Source organism: Sminthopsis crassicaudata, chromosome 1 (assembly GCF_048593235.1).
Source record: "Sminthopsis crassicaudata isolate SCR6 chromosome 1, ASM4859323v1, whole genome shotgun sequence".
Taxonomy (NCBI): Eukaryota; Metazoa; Chordata; class Mammalia; order Dasyuromorphia; family Dasyuridae; genus Sminthopsis; species Sminthopsis crassicaudata.
Window position 1 is genome coordinate 644746747 of NC_133617.1, and position 16320 is coordinate 644763066.

Consider the following 16320-nt stretch of genomic DNA (forward strand, 5'->3'; position numbering starts at 1 on the left):
CTGTCCTCCCCTTCTTCCATACTTCCTTTTCCCTCCCCTCTGACTCTTATTCATTTCTCACTATGCCCTTTTCCTAGGTGATCTCTTCAGTTCTCTGCAGATGACTTCCAAAATCTGTATCAGTGATCTCCATATTTTTGATTACATAAAAAAGTGAGGGACACATACTCCACATTATAACATACATTATAATACTTGCACAAAAATAGAACTGCAAGAAGCAATAAAGATGAAATAACATTTGATTTTAGTGTCAAAAGGGAGCCATTGGAAATCTCTGAGTTGGGAAGTGAGAAGGCCAGGCCTGAATTTTAGAAAAATAATTTTGACAATTATGTGGACTAGAGATATTTAAATCAGGGAGACTAATTAGAATGTTATTGAAATAGTTCACGCAAAAAGTGATGAAGGACTGAATTAAGATGGTAGCTGTATAAATAGAAAAAAAAGTGCACATAAGAAATATAGCAAGTAGCAGAGTGGATAGAGTATTGAACCTGGACTTCCAAAGATCTAAATCCAAACACAATCTTAGATATTTAGCATGTAGAACTGGACAAGTGAACTAAACTTCTCTCAGTCACAATTTTCTTATCTATAAAAACAATAATTGCACCTGAGTTGTGAACTTATTCAACCATTCTGGAGAACAATTTGGAAGTATGACCAAAAGGCTCTAAACTGTGCATAACCTTTGATCCAGCAGTGTCTCTTCTGGGTCTGTATCCCAAAAAGATCATAAAAAAGGGAAAGAATCCACATATGCAAAAATATTTGTAGCAGCCCTTTTTATAGTGGCAAGGAACTGGAAAATGATGGATGCACATCAGTTAGAGAATGGCTGAATAAGTTATGTATATGAATGTTGTGGATTATAAATGTTATTATTTGTAAGGGCCCTTTAAATGGGCAGAAACAGCGCAACAGGAGATTTAAGTGGCCCAGAAGTATTCTCTGTGGATATAGGACTGCCCTGTGGGTGGGATCTTGGCCATATTGAGATAACTTCGCAATGGGTGATGGCTCTCTCACTGGTTGGCTGTGTGTGTGACCTCACAGTCCCTTTATAAACCCACTGCAGACAGCAGTTGCTCTCTTTAACCTGGCGCTTTTTAACCTGGCTCCCTAGCCGGGGTAGCCAAGCCAAGCCAAGCTGTTGGATAGCCAAGAGAGGTAAGAAGTTTGGTAGTGGACGTGGGTCTCAGACGAGGTGTTCATTAGGGAACTAACAAGTCAGGGCATCAAGTCAGGGCATTATGTGAGTAGATATAATAAAGGCTTTTAAGATTACACGTGGCTGTTCTTGAGTGTGCTACCGGTTATTAAACTATAGATTCAAGAAATCATGGCCAGAGACCTTTGAAGGCCTCAGAGGAGGGGAGCCGGGTAGAGTTGACACTGCAAAGGTCAGTAGTCAAAGGTACTCTGTTGGGCCTAGGACAGATTGGTAATAGTAACTGCCAGGAGGGCATGTTACAATTATTGTTCTATAACAAATGATCAGCAGAATTTCAGAAAGGTCTGGAGAGACATAAAGGAACTGATACTAAGTGAAGTGAGTAGAATGAAGAAAACATTGTACACAGCAGCAATAAGAATAGGCAATGATCAATCATAATGGACATAAAGTTCTTTTCAACAATGAGGTGATTCAGTCCAGATACAATAGCCATTTTCATCTAGAAAGAGAATTATGAGGACTGACTGTGGATCATAACATCACAACATAGTATTTTCACCTTTCTGTTGTTGTTTGCTTGATTTTTGTTTTCTTTCTCAATTTTTTTCCTTTTTGATCTGATTTTTCTTGCACCACATAATAATTATGGAAATATATGTAGAAGAATTGCACATGTTTAACATATATTGAATTATTTGCTATCTAGGGGGGGAAGAGGAGAGAAAAAATTTGAAACACAAGGTTTTGCAAAGGTGAATATTGAAAACTATCTTAATATATATTTTGAAAATTAAAAGCTATTATAAAAATAATAGCATCTTCATCACATGTAAAGGGCTAGAACTGAGCAGATGCACTTAACCGAGATAACCTATCACTTAAGGCTAATTACCAATTGGACAATTCTCTGTTAACATATGCTTGGAGGATGACCCTACTCAACTCTGTGCTGGATGGATCTGTGGATGTGGACAAAGAAGGGGAGGAAAGATCAGAGGGTGGAGTAGGACAAGCAGGATCATTCTTTGGTGGTGGAGAGAAAGAAAGGAGGTGTGGAGATTCTTATATCTAATCCCTTGACTGTGACCCAAAAAGACCAAGAATAAAAACTTTTGCTTATCCTGACTCTGGCTGATTCTAACGCAGTCACTACAATCACATGATTGTTGTGAGGATCAAATGATATAATTATCTAAAGAACTTTGCAAACCTTATGGCACTATATAAATGTGAGCCATTTATTATTATTATTATTATTATTATTACTGTCATCACTAGATGCATTAGGGTTCTAAAATTTGACAACTATTGAATGTATTAGGTAAGGAAGAGAAAAGAATTGATGGGACCCATGTAGTGACTAGAAAGATAAAAGGGGAGTTTAGAAGAGACAAGAGTTTGAGGACAAAGATAATGAAATATGTATTAAAGATCATACACTATTCTTACTTGCTTATCCTATGTGATACTCTCTAATACATTATCCCAAGAGGGGGAAAGTAGGATTCTTACCAGATTCTAATCCCTGACTCAAAGCCTGCCCTCTTAAAGGCACTTACCAAGCAATAGGATGATGGGATGGAGAGGGGAAAAGAATTTTTCCAAGTGTCTCCTATCCAGATGCTACTGTGGATGTCCAGATAATACTTGAATAATACTTTGCCCAAGAGGTCAAAGCCTCAAAAAGGTAGGGTTTAGAGTTTTCATAACAATATAATTGGCAGAATGATGGAGTATTGGGATAGAGAGTCACAGCCAGGTATGACTGTTGATAGTAAGTCCTGCTCTCATTGTATTAAGATCACTTTCCTATACTTTGATTTGTTGATCACATATCTACTGAGGTCAGTCTATAGACTGAAACATGGAAAACACTGATGTATATACAACAAGCTTTCATGTATGTCCCAAAGTGAATTAAGTTAAAGAACAAACTACTTCCTACACATCCCTACTATATCTAGTCAGCCCCAAGCCAAACCTAGGGAAAAATGCCTTCTAAGAGTACCCAATAGATAGACAACCAAGTGTTATATATCTGGTCAGCCACAAGACAGCACAGTTTTGTTTGAATACTTCCAGTGAGTGAAATCCCAATATCTTTTGAGACATTTTATTTCACTTTTGGATAGTTCTAATCTTTGGGAAGTTTTTTCCTTACATTAAGCCTCAGCTTACTCTTTGCAGCTTCTTATTTTTCATACTTCTGCTTCATTAAGAACAAAGAGCATAAATCTAATTACTTCCATATAATAACTCTTCAAATATTTAAATACAGACAACTATCAACTATGATCTTTTTTCTGAGGTTTATTTTCTCCAAGCTAAGTATCCCTACTTTTTTGAAGCCCCCAATCCCCAAATGACATGAACTTAGGTCACAAACCTGTTTTTGAATTTATCACTGAAGCATGGTGTTCAGAGCTGAACAAACTACTCCACATTCCAGATAGTTTGATCACAACAAAACACAATGGGAAAGATCACCTCCAGGGTCCAACACACTAACCCTACCTTAACACAACAACCAAATTAACTTTTTTAGAGTCCACTACAACCTCTAGATCTTTGTTCAGAAGTTACTGAATAATGTTCCTCCAACTTCGAGCTTCTGAGGTTTATTTTTTTAAACCCCAAAATCAGACTTTACAAATAGTCTAATTAAAATTTAACTATTTAAATTTAGCCTAGTAATCTAGTTTGTAAAAAATATTTTTGAATTCCAATTCTAACATTCACCACATTTGCTATGCTTTCCAACTTAGTGTCATCAGTTGAGAAATGTACCATATATTCCTTTATCCAATACACTGATAAAAAATGTTAAACAATCCAAGACCAAGAACCAGATCCCTGGGACATTCCTTTGGATTTGCCAAAGTAATATAAACCATTAGTAACTTTCCTTCCCAGCTATACAAACAATTCTCATTCCACCTAACTGAAATAATTTTTCGACCACATCATGGCATCTATTTCAAAAGAATTAACATGAGAAACTTTTTTCAAATGCTTTCCTAAAATGTAGTTAAACTAGATTAACGGCATTCTTCTGATCTACTAATCTTTTAACTGTGTCAAAAAGGAAAATAAGATGAGTCTATAAAAGTCATCAAGTCTGAGAAATTACTTAAAATAACTTAAAATTTTTTAGGTAGCTATTTTCTAATACTAAAAATTAACAAATAATTAATAATTAAGAAAATCAAGAATTAAAAATCCAAATGTAATGAATATTCTTCTAAATCTAATCAGTATAAATAGATCTTTCTAAAAGATGGAACTTGAGTACAGTGAGAACACTAATATTGGCCATCCTATTACTATTTAGTTCATATAATTCTATGTGTCAATAGGAAAACACTGCATATGAAAACTTGTGAAACATTTAAGTAATTAAACAAGAGGAAACCCAAATTGTCTTTAAAAGATAATTCAGGGGGGGCAGCTAGGTGGCACAGTGGATAGAGCACCAACCTTGAATTCAGGAGGACCCGAGTTCAAATCTGGTCTCAGATACTTGACACTTCCTAGCTGTGTGACCCTGGGCAAGTCACTTAACCTCAGCCTCAAAAAAAAAAAAAAAAAAAAAAAAGAAAGAAAGAAGAAAAAAAAAAAAAGATAATTCAGGGGTAGATAAGGTGGCACAATGAATAGAGCACAAACCCTGGAGTCAGAAGAACCTAAGTTCAAATATGACACAGACACTTGACACTCACTAGTTTTGTGACCCTAAGCAAGTCACACAACCCCAAATTCTTCATTTAAAAAAAAAGACAATGAAAAAAAGTAAGGTCTTTTTTATCAATCAATGACAAAGCACACAAAGTTACTGCATTACTATAAGCACTTATATTTGCTGGTGAATTCCAAAGTTCCTTATGTAAATGTTGGGTGAACACAGGGTTATATGGATCAACGGCATATTTAAGGAACTGCTATTAAAATTATTCAAAATTATAAGAAGGTAAAAAACATAAATTGTAGTTCTATTTCCAATATTAAATCCAGTCATAATCTTTTCTACTACCAATCAATCAAAAATTAAATTACTTCCCAAGGAGAAGAAATTGTACATGCAGTATCTGAGGTAAGATTCACAATCAGGTCCTCTGCCTGCAAAGTCACTTTTCACTCCACCATAACAGCTCAGATTTCAATGGAAAGATTCCTAACAGCCCAGATATTAAAAATACTTAAATCTCCAAATAGGTTATTATATTAAAAGAAAAATATAAGATTAAAAGTGATCAGATAATTATATCCCCATAAATATGAATTCATGTATTCTTTAACACTTATCATGAATGCATGCATCATATTTATGAGTGTGTATATGTATATATGTATATATATACATATATACACATACACACATACATACATGCAAGCTATCATTTGTATTTTTATAGAATCACAGGCATCCAAATGGTGGGCTCTCACAGAAACATTTAAAAGGATCTCGTCTTTCAATAAACTTGATTATTTGATTCTTAATTAACTCATCTACTATTTAACTACATTCATTAAGTATATTTCATTACAGGACTCAAAGGAACAAATATAAATATTAAGGTTATAAAGCAACTTTTATTAAGGCAATAATCCACTGGCAATTGAGATTTTTGCTTGAGCTATTCAAAAGAATATTTCCTTTTGCTATTTCATTTAGAGTTAGTGAATCTCTCCACTCACATCTCCAACTTGATAGTTCAGGCTCGCATCACCTCCAATCTAGATAACAAGAACCTAACAAGTTTCCCAGAATCTGAAAGCATATTTCCATCAAATTAATCTTTAAATAGTTTAAGCCAATTTCAGTGTCTCTCAACTCTCTGTAGGCTAAAATATAAATTATTAACCTGGCATTTGAGATCCTTTGGCAATTGACCTCCAAAATCCCTGCTCAGCTTTATTTCCCATTACTTTCATTCAAATACTATTCTAATCATATTGGACTACTAATTTTTCAGTTACCTTATCTTGAAGTCTCTGGCTTTCTTGCAAATATCATATGTTTGCAATACATTCTCTCCACATTGCCACCTGGAAAAATCCTTCCTTTCTTTCAAAGCCTAACCTAAATATTTCCTCCATGAAGTCTTTCCTAATCACTGATAGTTAGAAGATGTGTACTCCAAGCATTACAAGACTTCCCTTGAAGAAATTTTTCATTAAATTTTCTTAAAGCACTTTGTTTAGCTCTCCCATGTCTCTAATATTTTAATGTTTATCAAACTGTGTATGTATGTGTAGATAAAACATATTCCATCCATCTACTTCCATTATATATTCAACTACTTGAAGGCAGGTCTGTTTCATTTTAAATCAATGAATGCCCAGTGCCAAACACAGCAGATATTTAATAAAAGTTTCTTGAACTGAACTAAATAATTTTATGAGGTGACAAATGTAAACAGAAATCCATTAAAAATTCAGAACAAGACAATCTATACTATTCCATAGCAATCACTGCATTTCTTGAACTTAAATTATCCCATCTGGTTCTAAGTATGTGTTAATTGTTATTTTTAATCCAGTACTTGATTCATGCTTTACTTAACAAAAAAAAAAAAAAAAAAAGTCAGATGGGTCAATATTCTTAATCTTAATCAGGCAATATTTTAGTTTAATCTTCCTTTGTTGTTTATGTAACTAAAATCGACAGGCAAGAAAGAAGGAAAGTGTATATATGAGGAGCAATACAAGGGTAATAAAGTGGAATGGTCCCCAGATGTAGAGTCCAGAAGGTGGAGAAATAAATTCTATCAGCTAAGCTACAAATTTCCTGTGACCTTTTTGTGGCTCCAAGAAGCTGTAGCATATACTGTACTGACACCCAATAAAATCTTTTTAGATTCAGATTCAAATAGCCTGTGGATGATGGACTAGTTTTAAACCTGTTGATGAGTTAGGTGATGTCTTCTCCAAGTATTTAAAGACTTCCCTGGAAAAACAGGCAGACAAGAACAAATTTTCTCAAAAGCTATGAAAGTGGCTGAAAGCAGGTAAAGGTTAGTCACACATCAAAGATATCCAAGGTCATTCACCTTAGAATATTTCATATACATATATATATATATGTATATATATACACATACACACAAACAGTGAAGAATGGAATGTATACAAGTGATTTCCTAAACAGGGATTCTTCATCTTTTTTTGTTTGTTTTTATCATGTACCCCTTTGTCAGTCTGATTGATGTATATATAATACTTCTCAGAATACTGTTTCCTGCCCATATAATTGAAGGAAATGACAAATTCAGTGAGAGGTTAGTAAAAATAGGGGAATATGTTATATTTTTTCCCTATTCAGGTTCATGCTTCCTCTAAAATCTATCCACAGAACAGTCCACAAGTTACAGGTCAAGGACATGGGCCCTAGAGGCAAGATAGGCATAGGAAAGAGCTCAATGGTTGATAATAAATGCAGTGGATTAAGGGGAAAGAAAAAGGAAAGTAGTCACTGCTCATTTTGGTCCAAAGCATCTATCATCTCAGCATCGATGACCACTTCATCAGGAAGTAAGGCACAGAAGCAGAACTAGAGGGGAAAGCAACAAGAGATAGTAGGCTTTAAGAAAGAAAAAAAATTGCCCTGGAGAAATACTGTAAATACCACCAACATGTGAAGTATAGTCCTAAGGATCACACTGGCTTAAACCATGTAGTCCAGAAGGAAACCCAAATGTTTGTCAAGATTTATAGGGAGAGAAGCTAACTCCATACTAAGAGAGTATAAACTGTACATTTTGGAATCACTTCACAGTAACAATTAAAAAAAATTTTTTTAAAGAATTATAAAATCACAATTGATCATACAGAGCAAACTCCACTTAAATTACTGATCTCATCTACCAAATGCCCAATAAGTTGTCATTCAGCATTTATTTAAAGACCTATAGTGTCAAGGAACTCACTATCAATCCCAAGGTCTCTTACTCCACTTTGAATGGCTCTAATTATTGGGGAGTATCTCTTTTGCACTGAAATTCACCTTCCTATAATTCCTAGCATTAGGAAGAACAACTAATCTGGCTGCCATATGAAAGCCATTCAAATAATAAAGACTGACTGATTTATTCATGACTACTATCATGTTCTCCTTAGGCCTTTTCTTCTTTAGACTATTAGTCTCCCTTTCTTCCATTAATACTCACAAGCCAGATTTTTAATCTATTCACCAGCCTGGTCTCTCTGCCTTTCTCTCCTTGTCTCCACTTCCATGTACTCTAGCTTGTCACTGTTTCTTCTAAAGTATAGCAGCCAGAATTAAACTTAATGTTCTAGATGTGGTAAGAATGAAAAAGAGTAACAAAATTATCTCCCTCTTTGTAGAGCTCAAAGAACTTAGATCATAGGATAATTGGGTTTAAAGATCATCTAATCCAAACTTCTTATTCTACAGATAAGAAATGTGAGTCTCTGAGAAGCTCCATGACTTGTTAGAAAACATTCAACTAATAAATGGCAGAATTCAGGCTTCCATTCCTAATCCAAGGTTTTTTCTATAGTTGCATCTTATCATAACAATGCTGTCTATATTCTCTTAATTATAAGTAGAACACTACTCACTTTTTTATTAAGTGGAAGAAGAAAGAACTTCTAAAAAGTTAAAGCATCAATTTTTCCAAGAATGGACTCAATAAAGTATTCTAGTAGAAACAAACACTCTTAAATGCAAAAAAGGACAAACCTTAGGAGAGGATAGAGTAAAAACTCAATTTCATTTTCTAAAGTAAAGGGCAAGATCTAATTCTTCCTAGGACTGAGAAGGCTCACTATGAAGAACTAGAGAAACAGGGAAAGGATACTAAAAAATTCTATAAGAACTAAAAAAAAGTATAACTTTGCTAATGGAACTTGATGGTTTGAGACCAATATCTAAAACAGTAAAGAAGGATCATTCTGAAACAAGCTGTTCAATTCTTGTGATTCTATTTTTTTATGGCAAAGAGAATAACCTTAGTCCTTGAACTAGCAGGACAAAATGGAAGTTCATATTCAAAAAAAGTCAGAAGATGGTAAAAAATCACCTAGCTACTCCTGTTGAATTTATGTCACCTGAATCACATGAATTAGTCATCTGGTTGTCAGAAAACTAGAAGATATGATTACTGAATCACTACACCTTAAATAAATGAACCACAAAACCTGACAAATATTTTTCTTAATTTTCAAAGAAAAAAAGTGGGAGGGATGGAAGTAAAGTCTACACACTATAAATCTGTGTTGAAACTTAATTTTGATTCTTGGAAAAAGTCTAAACTAGGTCATTAAAGATATGGTTGATAGGAAAAGTACTGATTACAAGGAATCATCAACCAGAAATAATGGACTTCAGATGCAGAATGAAACATAATATTTGCCAAAAGTTACAAGTTGTGTTGCTTATTTTGGTTTGCTTTTTATTAATGGGGAATTGTGATTTGGGGGAAGAGAGAAAAGGAGAAAGGAAAGAAGGAAGAAAAGAGGGAGGGAAAGAAAGAGAGAAGGAAGCTGATTAAAGTTTGTTTTTGTTTTTTTCATCCAGAAAATATAAGAAAGTTTATTGGGAAAGATACAATCAAGGCAGGTCTGAAACATTTTGGATTTATTATATACTTTGTAAAAACACCAATCTATACAGAATGAATTCCTAATTTTGTATACAATCTTATTTGGGGGGAGTTTCCATTAAAATATTCATATTTATCAAATTCAAAATAATTATATATATATATGACTATATAATATTATATACAACATATAATATGTATAATATTTGAAAACAAATAACAGATTAAGCCAAACTAATCTCATTCCCTTATTCTGACATAATCACTCAACTAATAGATTGGGTGAGTGCAATGGATACAGTATATCTAGATTTTAGCAAAGTTTTGATAAAGTATTTCATGCCATGCCTGTAGGAAAAATGGAGAGATGCAGAAGAAATAGTAAATAAAATTGAATGATACAAAACTCAAAGAGTAGTTGTTAATAGTTTAAGGTCATCATCAAAGGAGGAATCCGATAGAGTACCCCAAATATCTTTGTTTGATCCATGTGCTATGTAGCATATCAATGACTTAGATACGGACCTAGAAGGCATTCTATGTGGATGTTACTATGCTGGAAAGGATAGCTACAATAATGGATGACAGCATCTAAAAAGGTCCTGTTAAGCAATAGATATGAATGTCAAGTTTTACACTGTGTACAAAAATTCAGTTGTATATGATTGTGGAGTAATGATTAAACAACAGGTATTCTGAAAAAAAGATCTGGGGTTTTAGATGGACTGCAAGATCAATATAAAACCAGTTATATGACGTGATACCAAAAATTAATGTGTCCTCAAGCTGCACTTAAAGTGGTATTTCTTCTGTCAACAGCAAGGGTACTCTGCCCTCATCAGCCTTCATCTTAAATGTGTTCAATTCTAAGAACTATAAATTACACTGATAAACTGGAGTATCAGTTTATCAGAATAGGGCAATTAGGATGTAATGGGTCCTAAGTACTTATCATATCATGATATATAAGAATTGTTGGGGGCAGCTAGATGGCACAATGAATAGAGAGCCAGCCTTGGAATTAGGATGACTTGAGTTCAAATGTGACCTCAGACACTGAGCATTTCCCAGCTGTGTGACCCTGAGCAAGTCAATTAACTCCAATTGCCTTAGGAAAATAACAAATAACACAGCTAGTTGAAGAAAACGAGAAACTTTAAATCAGAGAAAAGAAGCCATAAGTTTATGTTAGAGGGAAGGGGAAGGGAGAGAAAGAAGTTAAGGATTTTTAAGTAATTAAAGAGTTGTTATAAGGAAGAGGGATTAGACTTTTCTGTTTGATGCCAAATGGATAGGATCAAAAATAATGTGTGAAAGTTACAAAGAAGCAGATTTAGGGTAGAAGGCAAGAAAAAGTTCCTAATAATTAGAGCTGTCCAAAAGGACAATGGGCTATTCTGAGTGGTGGATAGTTCTTGTTCCTTGGTGTATTTAAGCAGAAACTGGCTAACCATTAGTCTTGAATGTGATTCCTTTAAGGTAAACTGTGGACTAGAAGGTAGCTGCTGAGATCACTTCAAACTCTAAAATTCTGTGAATCTATGAAGATCCAAAATAGCCTTCAACCAGAAAAGAGAGAGACAGAGAGAACAGGAAGGAAATACAAGCAATAAAATGGGCATCGAAAAGGGAGATTGGCTGAAAATACATTGCTTTGTAATATTCCCTTATTATTTGTTTTCATACTCTGTGGAATAGCCTAACTCCCTATACCACTTTGTAATAAACCCCCTTAAAAAAAAAATGAGTGATTTCCTGTTTGGAGGAGCAGAAGGAGAAAGGAAGTCAGCCCATAATCTCTCTTGTAGTTCAATAACAGAACCAGAAAAGCCAGGGCAAAAAAGGGAGGTTGAGGATATTTAGATAAAGTAAATCAAGAGGCCAAGTGACTTTGGTGTGGAAGAAGTCTTCAAAGAAAAACAATAGCCACATTCATTTTACAGCTATTTCATTCTTAAAAGCACAATGGAAATCTGAATTAACCAAAGATTACTTAACTACATAAAATTCATTTTATGCAAGGCCCATTTATGAATGCAATCAATATGCAGACATTGGTAAAAAATCCAACCATCTAAATTCATATTTAGAAAGTGCTTTTAAATACAGTGGGACATCAGACATAGTAGGAGAATGGAAAACAGCCCAAATGTGGAGTCCAATATCCTAGGTTCAAATACCAACTCTGTTACTTGTTTTTTTTGTTTTTGTTTTGTTTTTAATGAATTCATACTTTACTATTTTGGCCTTATCTGAGTTGGAAGAGACAACTTCCAGTGACTCTTCCAGCTCTAAATGCTATGATCATCAATATATCAGCATAATTTTGTTGGATCAGGAATGTAGAATGCTGAAATACAAATAATAATGTCCTGAAATAAACTCAGATGGAAAACATGCAACTGGCGTTCCAAGAGTATTACATCTCACCGGTGCCTTTGCATCTAGCAGTCTCCAAATAAATGTTTCTCAGGCTAAAATGAATTAATGGTGCCATTATCTAAGAAATCTAAATTTATGAAGTCATGAAAACCAATAAGAGAGGGGAGAAAACTGCAGTGCCCCACAGTCACCACAGGAAAGCTAATTAAATCAGGATTCTGGATTTAGAGGTGGAAGAGAGCCTGGAGATGTCCTAGTCAAGTCTTTCAAATTTAGGATTCTTACCATTAAACCATGATGACTTCTATAGTATCCTCAGTGGAATGGAGCAATTCTAAAATACAAACCAAACTCCTTAAGTACTTCTCTAAATGAATCCAACAATTCCCTGTTCTCTAAGATGTTCACATCTTTCCCTCTCCCTCTAGATCTCTGGAGCTAGTCCATTTTGGAAACAGATCCCCTGGGGAAGCTGTAGGCTAAAACTAATCACCCAGGACTGTCAGTATCCAAAACTACACTCCAACTGGGTTTCTTGGAGTACCTCCAGGCTGTAAAGATAATGTGCACAATTGCTTAGGGGCAAGACTGCACTACCCTTTACTGTTTATGATGCAGGAGGTACAGATAAAATAGGACCTTTTATATAATGAACCTTAAAAGAGAATGAAAACAGCTCTTCCCAGGGAATGAGCAACTATCCTTCTCCTTTCTCTCAACTAGCCAATGATGTGGCTTTCCAGAATATAAGGGTAATAATAGAGGGCCTAAAGGCAAGGGGAAGGGGGGGGTTATTATTATTGCTCATCAAAATAAAATAATAAATAAAATATAAATAAATAAATAAAAATAATAAAATAAAAATGACTAATGTTTAAAGTTTGCATTCTATCTTTAGACCTTTACCAACAACCCTGTAAGCCAAACATTACAGGTCTTAGTATCTCTACTTTACAGATGAAGAATCTGAAGCATAAAGGAATGACTTGTCCTCAGCCATACAAGTAATAAATAGTAGAATGAGGACTGCACCTGGTCTTTCCAAATCCAATTTTAGCAAACTAACCCAAGAAAAATACCAAACAACAACAACAAAAAACAGGAAAGAAAAACAAAGTCAAAAGAAAAAAAGACAGATATGTTTGCAATACTATACATTCATCAATGAAATCAAAATGTTGATAAGATCATAATAAAGTTTTACTTCATTAACTTTCTCTAACATTGAAAAGAGGGAAGAGGTTATGAAAAACAAATGTTCTCTACTTCATCATTTTGCTTAAGGCTGGCTCCAAAGAGCTTAAAACTACTTTAACTAACTTAAGCAATGAACCCATTATAGGATATTTGTGAGACATCTGATTTGCAAAACTTAAATGGCTTTAATTAGTCCTCTCCACTACGGCAGAATCCATCTGGCTATCTTGAATAAATTGGTGTCTCAGTAAATAGGCTTCAATATGTGGACCAAACCATATCTAAAGATATGAGTTTGCCAGTATTATCACTCACAATATTTTATATTAGAAAGGTCTTAGGTCAATTTAAGAAATTCAAATGTGGGTGTAGTAATAATAATAATATTCGTTTATACAATAATTTAAAGTTTGAAGATCTCTCTCATTTATTCCAAGGTACAGTTGCCATTCTAAATATTAAACTGTAACTAAACATTAATTATCACTAACGGCTATGTAACCTTTAAAAACCTAACAAATATTTCCTCCATTGGTTTCAGTCAAAATTCTCATCATCATCCTCATCCTCATCCTCATCCTCAATCATCATCAATCATCATCAATCATCATCATCAACGCTATTCCTATAGTATTTAAAGCTTTACAAAGTAAAGATTGCCACAGTATCAGATAAAAAAGACCATGTCAAAGAAGTATAAAAACCAAATGGTTATGGAGAGACACAAAGGGAACAGTTAATAACAGGGTTGCCCACCAAACATGAGTTATAGACAGAGCTGACTGTTTTGTTTTGTTTTCAGATTTGTCTCTCCATCAGAAAGGAGAGGAGCTTCCTTCCTAGCTGGTGAATTTGTTTCTCCATTATCTCATAAGCAGGAAAAAAAAAAGGTCACCACACCAGAAGTATATTCCACTTTCCAGATGCTTTTACTGGGAACAATAAGTCAGCAATCCGGGAATGGATAGGCAGAAAATATAAGATGTTTCACGATACTGGGTCTGCATATATTTGTATAATGTACATTCTGCTATCACCCAAACTGCGCATGTAACATGTTCCCATCCCCCACCCCACTCCTCTACCAGCTCCTCCTCCTTCTCCTCCTCCTCCTCGTCCTCCTCCTCCTTCTCCGGCAGTCCAAACTTGAAATTTCATGTGGGTAGTTGTAAAGGATAGCCCAGCCTTTGTGCTGCAGTAAAGATAAGCTAAAACATAGATCCACTTTATCCTCCTCACCCCCACCCATCCCCACCCCCATCCAAACACACACACACACACACACACACACACACACACACACACACACACACACACACACACACACACACACACACGGGACATTTCCAAAATAACTCTGCATTCAAAGATGTTTTCTAAAGCAGAGATCACAAACAAAGGCGAAGGCGGCGGGAGAAAGGGGCCTGAACTGGGGAAATGAAAAGGAGGTGACAACTAAAAATTCGCAACTGAAACTAGCCGCAGATGCAAGGACAGAAACGGTGCTGGTGTTTGCTCTACTCTGCCTCCTACCAATTACGCAGCTCTGATCCGGGTCCCCGGCCACAGCTGCCACAGTCGCTATCGCTCGCCGCCGTCGCCGCCTTCGTAGCTGCTTCTACGCTGCTTCCCAAGAGCCAAGCAGATGTCTATAGAGCAGCATCCCTAGCCTTTGGCCCTCTCGGAACCCCCTAATAGAAGCTCTCTCTCAATCCAGTCACCAGTAACATCTCTGAAGTAGTCTTGACTGCAGCCCCAGCGCTGAAATCTCAGAGGATACGGCAACATAGAGAAAGCAACAGGCTTCCAAACCTTACCCTTCCCCATCCCCCCACCCCCAACAGCCCGGCGCATACAAACACACATACACACGCACGCATCCCTCTCCATTCCCTTTCCTGCATGTCCATGGTGTTATCCCCTTCCCTCGGCCCCCTAAAAAGCAACGTTCTTTGCATCCCTCTATCCGAGGAGGAAGAAAAAAGAGAACTTCTGTTCCATGTTTAGGAGAGGGGGAACACAGCGAGAAGGAGAGAGGATGGAATCGGCCAAAGGAAACTTCCAAACCCTGTCCTTTTAAAGAGACAAGGGAGAAGCGGTTGTTGTTTTTTTCTTTGTAAAGAAAGCCACAGGCGTTTTTAGGATGGGTGCCAACGCACCCCGTATTCCCACCCCGCAAGCGCGCGCAAACAAACTACACGCGGAATCACGAGATCCTGATGGAACATTCCTCGGGAATTGAACAAGGGCTGGGCTGGGGGAGAAGAGAGGGAACATTCCTCATCCCCCCCCCCCCTCACCCCATCGCGCCTCCACCGCCCCTTAGGAAAGTTTCCAAGCTCCAACTCCTTACCCAGCTCGTTCCTGCAGCCCTCCCCAGCTAGGTGGGATTTGCCTCGGGCGGGGACTAAGGAAGGAGAGGAGGCGGGGGAATCGGGAAGTGGGGAGAGGGTCGTTTGTGGCTCTGGTTTTCTCGCCTGGCCAACCGCTCTCTTCTGAAGTAACGGCCCAGAGAAGAGCTACAGGATAGATAAACACACACGCACACGCACACATACACTCACTACCAGGAAACTTAATCCTGCTCAGCCATCCAGCGGCCAGACGCCAGTCCTCTGCGCCGCAACCCCCTCACTCCCCCTGCCGCTACTTAGAGACGCTCTTGCGCCAAGCCTGGCAGCCGCCTCAGCGTGAAGAAAGGAGTTAGGAGAGGAAACCATGACAACTCCTCTCAGCCCCACAGCCTTCACGGTGCGGATGACCCCAGAGAGCGCTGCAGCCAACCCTAACCCACGCCGGCCTTGGCACATTTCTCTGCCTTGGAGCAGAACTGGACTTTGAAATAAAGCGCCCACACAAGACAAGCTACTTTCTTAGGCCTGTGGGGGTATTTATTTTAAATACAAAGCAGTGAATGAGAAATACTGGGGTAATCCTATTGAGGCTGGGCACCGCCATTGTCCCTTTAAGGAGTGAGGGCTTAGCTCTTTACTATGC

At 36.7% G+C, this 16320-nt stretch overlaps 1 protein-coding gene across 1 annotated transcript in view; it reads right to left on the minus strand.

Annotated features, from left to right (window-relative positions):
* Positions 1 to 15869, minus strand: part of MPDZ (multiple PDZ domain crumbs cell polarity complex component) — a 221149-nt gene extending 205280 nt beyond the window's left edge. The window contains 1 exon segment of the mRNA XM_074282905.1: positions 15677 to 15869. The gene's annotated coding sequence lies outside the window, so the exon portion shown is untranslated.
* Positions 15870 to 16320: the final 451 nt, after the last annotated feature.